This window comes from Protopterus annectens, chromosome 4.part1 (genome assembly GCF_019279795.1).
Source record: "Protopterus annectens isolate FY-2018-M chromosome 4.part1, PAN1.0, whole genome shotgun sequence".
NCBI lineage: Eukaryota > Metazoa > Chordata > Ceratodontiformes > Protopteridae > Protopterus > Protopterus annectens.
Genome location: NC_056734.1, coordinates 121993362 through 121999713, shown reverse-complemented (window position 1 = coordinate 121999713; position 6352 = coordinate 121993362). Strand labels below are relative to the sequence as shown.

General features: G+C 41.5%; 1 non-coding gene across 1 annotated transcript; it reads left to right on the top strand.

The window, feature by feature from the left end:
• Positions 1-396: 396 nt before the first annotated feature.
• TRNAE-UUC lies at positions 397-468 on the top strand. Its single transcript has one exon. It is a non-coding gene; the product is annotated as a tRNA-Glu (tRNA).
• The last annotated feature ends 5884 nt before the right edge of the window (positions 469-6352 follow it).

Below are 6352 nucleotides of genomic sequence, written 5' to 3'. Positions count from 1 at the left end.
GTGCTATTCATTTCACAGATGTACTAAAGGTCCATCAAGGCTGAGCATGTGGATGCCTTATATGACAGGCATTGATCACCTCTCAGTAACCTGTAGAACACTGAGTATAGAGATAATCTTAAAGCCCTATCTGTATAGGACAATGTGCTTATACCCTGAATTCTCTTGATTAGGAACCTCTGTGGGCATTCCAACTGTTGCATATGCCTGATCAGGTACATGTTGAAGGAGCAATAGTGCTCAATGATGGGTCTGATAAAAGCCAAGGAAAGTGGTACTATAACTTCACTGGACCTGGATGTCATACCCTTACATATAAGTTGGGTGAGTAGAATGATTTTCTTATTACCTTGGGTATGTGTTGGTCAAAGTTCAGATTACTGTCCACATCGGCTGTCCCATATGGTCTAGTGGTTAGGATTCCTGGTTTTCACCCAGGTGGCCTGGGTTCGACTCCCGGTACGGAAATGGGTCACACTGGCTTTACTGGAAAGACTCACCCAGATTCTGCTACAGTTTGCTGTGAGGGAAAGGTTAGTTTGCATTTTATTTGTTGTGGTTTGTATTACTTTATTGCCTTTTTCTATTTTGTATACTGTAATTTGTTTTCTTTACACTGTCTTTTACTTGTATTCTGCTTTTAACTGCATACTAAAACTTGAAAAGAGACCACTTGTGATCTCTTGTGAGTCAGACAGATATTAGAAGAGGTCAATTAAGGAGTCACACATAAGTTACAACAGGTCAGCTAAGGTTAATCATCTGTGAAGTGAGGGGGTGGAGCTAGGAACTAAACCTTCTATTTAAGGGGTAAAATAAAACATTTCAAAGCTTTACTGGAAAGGCTCACCCAGATTCTGCTACAGTTTGCTTTGAGGGAAAGGTTAGTTTGCTTTTTATTTGTTGTGTTTTGTATTACTTTATTCCCGTTTTCTATTTTGTATACTGTGATGAGTTTTCTTTACACTGTGTTCTACCTGTATTCTGCTTTTAACTGCATACTAAAACTTGAAAAGAGACCACAGCTCTGTCTCTTGTGAGTCAGACAGACATTAGAAGAGGTCAATTAAGGAGTTATACATAAGTCACAATAGGTCAGCTAAGGTTAATCATCTGTGAACTGAGGGGTTGGAGCTATGAACTAAACCTTCTATTTAAGGGGTAAAATAAAACATTTCAGAGCTTTACTGGAAAGGCTCAGCCAAATTCTGCTACAGTTTGCTGTGAGGGAAAGGTTAGTTTATTTTTGTTTGTTGTGTTTTCTATTACTTTATTGCCTTTTTCTATTTTGTATACTATGATTTGTTTCTTTACACTGTGTTTTACTTGTATTCTGCTTTTAACTGCATACTAAAACTTGAAAAGAGACCACAGCTCTGTCTCTTGTGAGTCAGACAGAAATTAGAAGACGTTGATTAAGGAGTCATACATAAGTTACAACAGGTCAGCTAAAGTTAATCATCTGTGAACTGAGGGGTTGGAGCTAGGAACTAAACCATCTATTTAATGGGTAAAATAAAACATTTCAGAGCTTTACTGGAAAGGCTCAGCCAAATTCTGCTACAGTTTGCTGTGAGGAAAAGGTTAGTTTGCTTTTTATTTGTTGTGTTTTGTATTACTTTGTTGCCTTTTTCTATTTTGTATACTGTGATTTGTTTTCTTTACACTGTGTTTTACTTGCATTCTGCTTTTAACTGCATACTAAAACTTGAAAGGAGACCACAGCTCTGTCTCTTGTGAGTCAGACAGAAATTTTTCCCACCCTTCCACCTGGTTACTGTTGTGTTCTTAAATACCACTGTCTTTCTAGTTGCCTATCCCTTATGTTAATTTGACCATATATCTCATTTCCTCTATCATTTTATGAAATCACTACCCTTCAACTTTTTAAATTTATTGGCCATCCTGCTGTATTCCATAGTACCAGAATACAAAAGTGACCACCCCTTTTCAGTCTATCTTGCTATTTTAAAAATAGTGACTCTCCACTAAAACAACTTTTAGACAAGTAAAACTTAAGTTATCCACTTTCACATCTAACTCCTCTAGTGCACACTGCAATGTTTAGGATAAACCATTTTTTCATCTTACATTTAAGCATCTATTGCAAGACCACCACTTATTGTAGAGCCCACATTCTACCTCTCAGTAGTCATCTTGGGATTAGTGCTTCTGTTTCCTCTTGGTGAGAGAAGGAGTGCAGTTACATTATTTTCTGGATACTGCTGATCACCAGAAAGCTTAATAACTGCTTTATAGGTGACAGCTTAGAATCTGTGCCTATATTGTGATCCTGGTGAGGGTAGGAGCGGAGTGCATTGATTCCTGACTCTTTCTGGTTGAAGAGTGAATGTCTGTGCTTAACATACCTGATTGGTCCGGTTGCTATTCAAGGCATCTACCAGAAAAAGGCTACAAGCCTGCAGACACTTGCATCATCTGGGACAAGACTGTGGATCATCAAACAGGCCGTGGCCTGCTTCTTTTCTTGGGAATGGTGCTAAAACTAGCTAGTTTTAACTAGAACTATCCAGTATGTTTAGTTTCAGAACTCAAAACTGTTTCCTTGTGCTCAGCACTTTCTTAGAACTCATTGTAAGCACTAAATAAACTACAAATTACTACAACACTCAACTTTCCTCACTTGTCAAGAGGAAAACAGTTTTTAATACTTAAATTAATAAGCACCTATCTATTCATGTCCATGGGTCAGCTTCCGGTGTTTTCTCCTGTCCACCTGATGAATCTGGGAATCTTGCGGCAATGTAGCAATTGCCTCGTGTACACTGACAACCCTCTCCTCCTACCACCCAACATTACAACCTGTGAGAGATGCGCTTATATAGCCAAACTGGAAGCCAAGCACTCTCCAGCCAAGACTGGACTAGACAGTCAAGAGGAGAAGGTTAACACCTACACCACACCGCACTCAACATATAGTCCTTCAAAACCCACACTACCCAAACTCACACATAGAAACACAAAGCACACACTCACATTCACGGAGGCTCTCAATAAAAATCTGCCCAAGTGACAGAGACCTACCAAGCTGAAACACAGGCAACCCCCCCAATACTACCCAAATAACACATAGCCCACAAAATCAGTGTGCCACTCAACCTCAGCCCATAAGGCAAAACAATGTACCCAACACACTAGTCATAGGTGACTCTATAGTCAGGCACACTGATGTCCCACTCACCAGGCTAAACAAGGAGAAAGTTACTGTCAGCTGCCTGTTGGGTGCCAGGATCTGCCACATAATGCACACACTGAGGTCACTCCACAACAAGTACAAATATGACTCTGTCATTGTGCATGTTGGTGTGAATGACCTGAGACATACCTCCCTGGACTACATGAAAAGAGACATGGAGGACTTCTCAAATCTTGTAGCCCAGGCAGGAATGACCCTAGCCCTGAGTAGCATCCTGCCATTGCACAGAATGATACCAGAGTACAAGGACAAAATGATTGACTTCAACAATTGGCTAAGCTTCTGGTGTCATTCTAAGGGGATCCTCTATCTGTCTGACTAGGACGACATGGTCGACAGACCATGATGCTTTGCCAGAGATTTCCTGCACCTGTGCCCCTGAGATTCCGGATACTGGCTAAGGCTCTTGCCACCCCTATAGCGCCTTTTTTAGGCAAGGTTCAAATACTAAATTCACCATCATAAAGGTACAAGCAAGTAAACTCTGAGGGTAATGCTACTCAGTGCTAGAAGTCTAAACCTCAAAATGCACTCACTCAAGGCACTCCTTAAAATGGAGAACATCGACATCTGTGGAGTGACAGAGACTTGGTTCAAGGCTCCAGAGAGCACACCTGCATTACCAGGCTATAATTCATACCACACCTTTTGGCCACATAACCTGGACCAAAACACTAAAGGCAGAGGCTTGTCCATATTCATTAAGGATATCCACACCTCCAGGCTAGTTGCTCAACATATTGCATCCGAAATTATCCAAGTGCAGCTAACACTGGGCAAGACTGCAATTCAGGTTGCAGCTTGTTACAGATCCCCCACCATGCCCCAAGATTCCCACTCTTCATTTCTTAAGATACTGGAAAATATTAAGGTACAGCTCAATACCTTAATTATGGGCGATTTCAACTACCCCATCATCAACTGGGAAAACTACTCATGTACCAACTCATTCCCTCAATGTTTTCTGGAATTCATAAATTCCAATGCCTTGGATCAGCTCGTCCACACCCCCACCAGGGGCAGCAATATCCTGGACCTGGTCGTTACCAACATGGGTAACCAGTGTTCCATCCCAGAGGTCAACTCCTTGCTGGTTAGATCCGACCACAAGCTAATCACCCTAGAATCCACATCCCACCCCCACTCACCATTAAGGAAACTACCATCATAAACTACTCCAAAGCCAACTTCATGCTTCTTAAGACAGAAGTGCCAAACTTCACGACACACATACAGATGGAAAATAGAGGTGCAACTGCTGAATCTTACACAAATGCACTCTATAAGCACATACACGAGTGCATGTATCGTGCCACCCCCAACAGAATCAAGATGCTATCCTCCAAAAAAAGGAAGCCAATCTGGTGGTCCCCTGCCATAAAAACACTCTGCAACAGAAGGAGGAGGATGTTGCAAAAAAGAGCAAAATCCTAAGATTGGAGAAACTCCCTGGTCAGCCTCAGCAAGAAGCTGAGATCCCTCATAAAATCCTCCAAAGCCAAGTATGAAAATAAAATCGCAACTGATTCCAAAGATAACCACAAAAGCATTCTACAGCTATGTCAAGAATCTCAATGGCAACACTCAGATCTACTCTGAACTACAGCACAACGGCACTAAATATACAGAACCTACCGATATTGCCAACATTCTGGCAAATAGGTTCAGTGCTAACTTTACCTACCTCTCACCCTCCAAAGGGCCCATATTAATACCATAAGAATGCAAAGCCCCTGTAATCACGGATGAACAAGTAAAGACCATGCTCTCCAAAGCCAAGAACACAGCATCCATGGGACCAGATAACATCCCAGGCTACGTACTACATGAACTACAGAATGAACTGGCACCCCACCTAAGTACCATGTTCAATCATAGCCTCACCTTAGGCTATGTGCCTACTGAATGGCACACAGTGAAGGTTATCCCACTCCACAAAGGGGTTGCCACCATGGAGCCTGGAAACTACCGTGCCATTATCCTGAATCTGTTTGGAGGGGTATGTTACTTAGGAGGTTGCTAATAGTATAGTGGGGGGACTATTATAGAGAATATTTACTGTTGGCCTCTGTCTATGAGAGACATGGGGTCTAGACCAGGGGTGAATTTTCAATCTCCCATCCAATGGCCAAGGTTACATTTGAATAGAATTAGTAGGGTTAGGTACGGACACTACTTCATATGGATGGGGATCGTATTCCAGATCATGAGGATCCTTTGCGACACACATCTGTCTGGCCAGCATGTTTTGTTTACATTCCAAAGTTTAAATCCTTGGATCTGGTGTATCTGGTGATACTCATTTTGCAGATGTACTAAAGGTTCATCAAGGCTGAGCTTGTGCATGCCTTATATGACAGGCATTGATTACCTCTCAGTAACCTGCAGAAGACTGAGTATAGAGATAGTCATAAAGCCCTATCTGTATAGGACAATGTGCTTATACCCTGAATTCTCTTGATGAGGAACCTCTGTGGGCTTTCCAACTGTTGCATATGCCTGGTCAGGTACATGTTGAAGGAGCAATAGTGCTCAATGATGGGTCTGTTAAGGGCCAAGTAAAGTGGTACTATAACTTCACTGGACCTGGATGTCATACCCTTACATATAAGTTGGGTGAGTAGAATGATTTTCTTATTACCTTGGGTATGTGTTGGTCAAACATCAGATTACTGTCCACATTGGCTGCCCCATATGGTCTAGTGGTAAGGATTCCAGGTTTTCACCCAGGCAGTCCGGGTTCGACTCCCGGTATGGGAATGGGTCACACTGGCTTTACTGGAAAGTATCACCCAGATTCTGCTACAGTTTTCTGTGAGGGAAAGGTTAGTTTGCTTTTTATTTGTTGCGTTTTCTATTACTTTATTGCCTTTTTCTATTTTGTATACTGTAATTTGTTTTCTTTACACTGTATTTTCCTTGTATTCTGCTTTTAACTGCATACTAAAACTTGAAAAGAAACCACTTGTGATCTCTTGTAAGTCAGACAGAAATTAGAAGAGGTCAATTAAGGAGTCACACATAAGTTACAACAGGTCAGCTAATGTTAATCATCTGTAAACTGAGGGGGTGGAGCTAGGAACTAAACCTTCTATTTAAGAGGTAAAATAAAACATTTCAGAGCATTACTGGAAA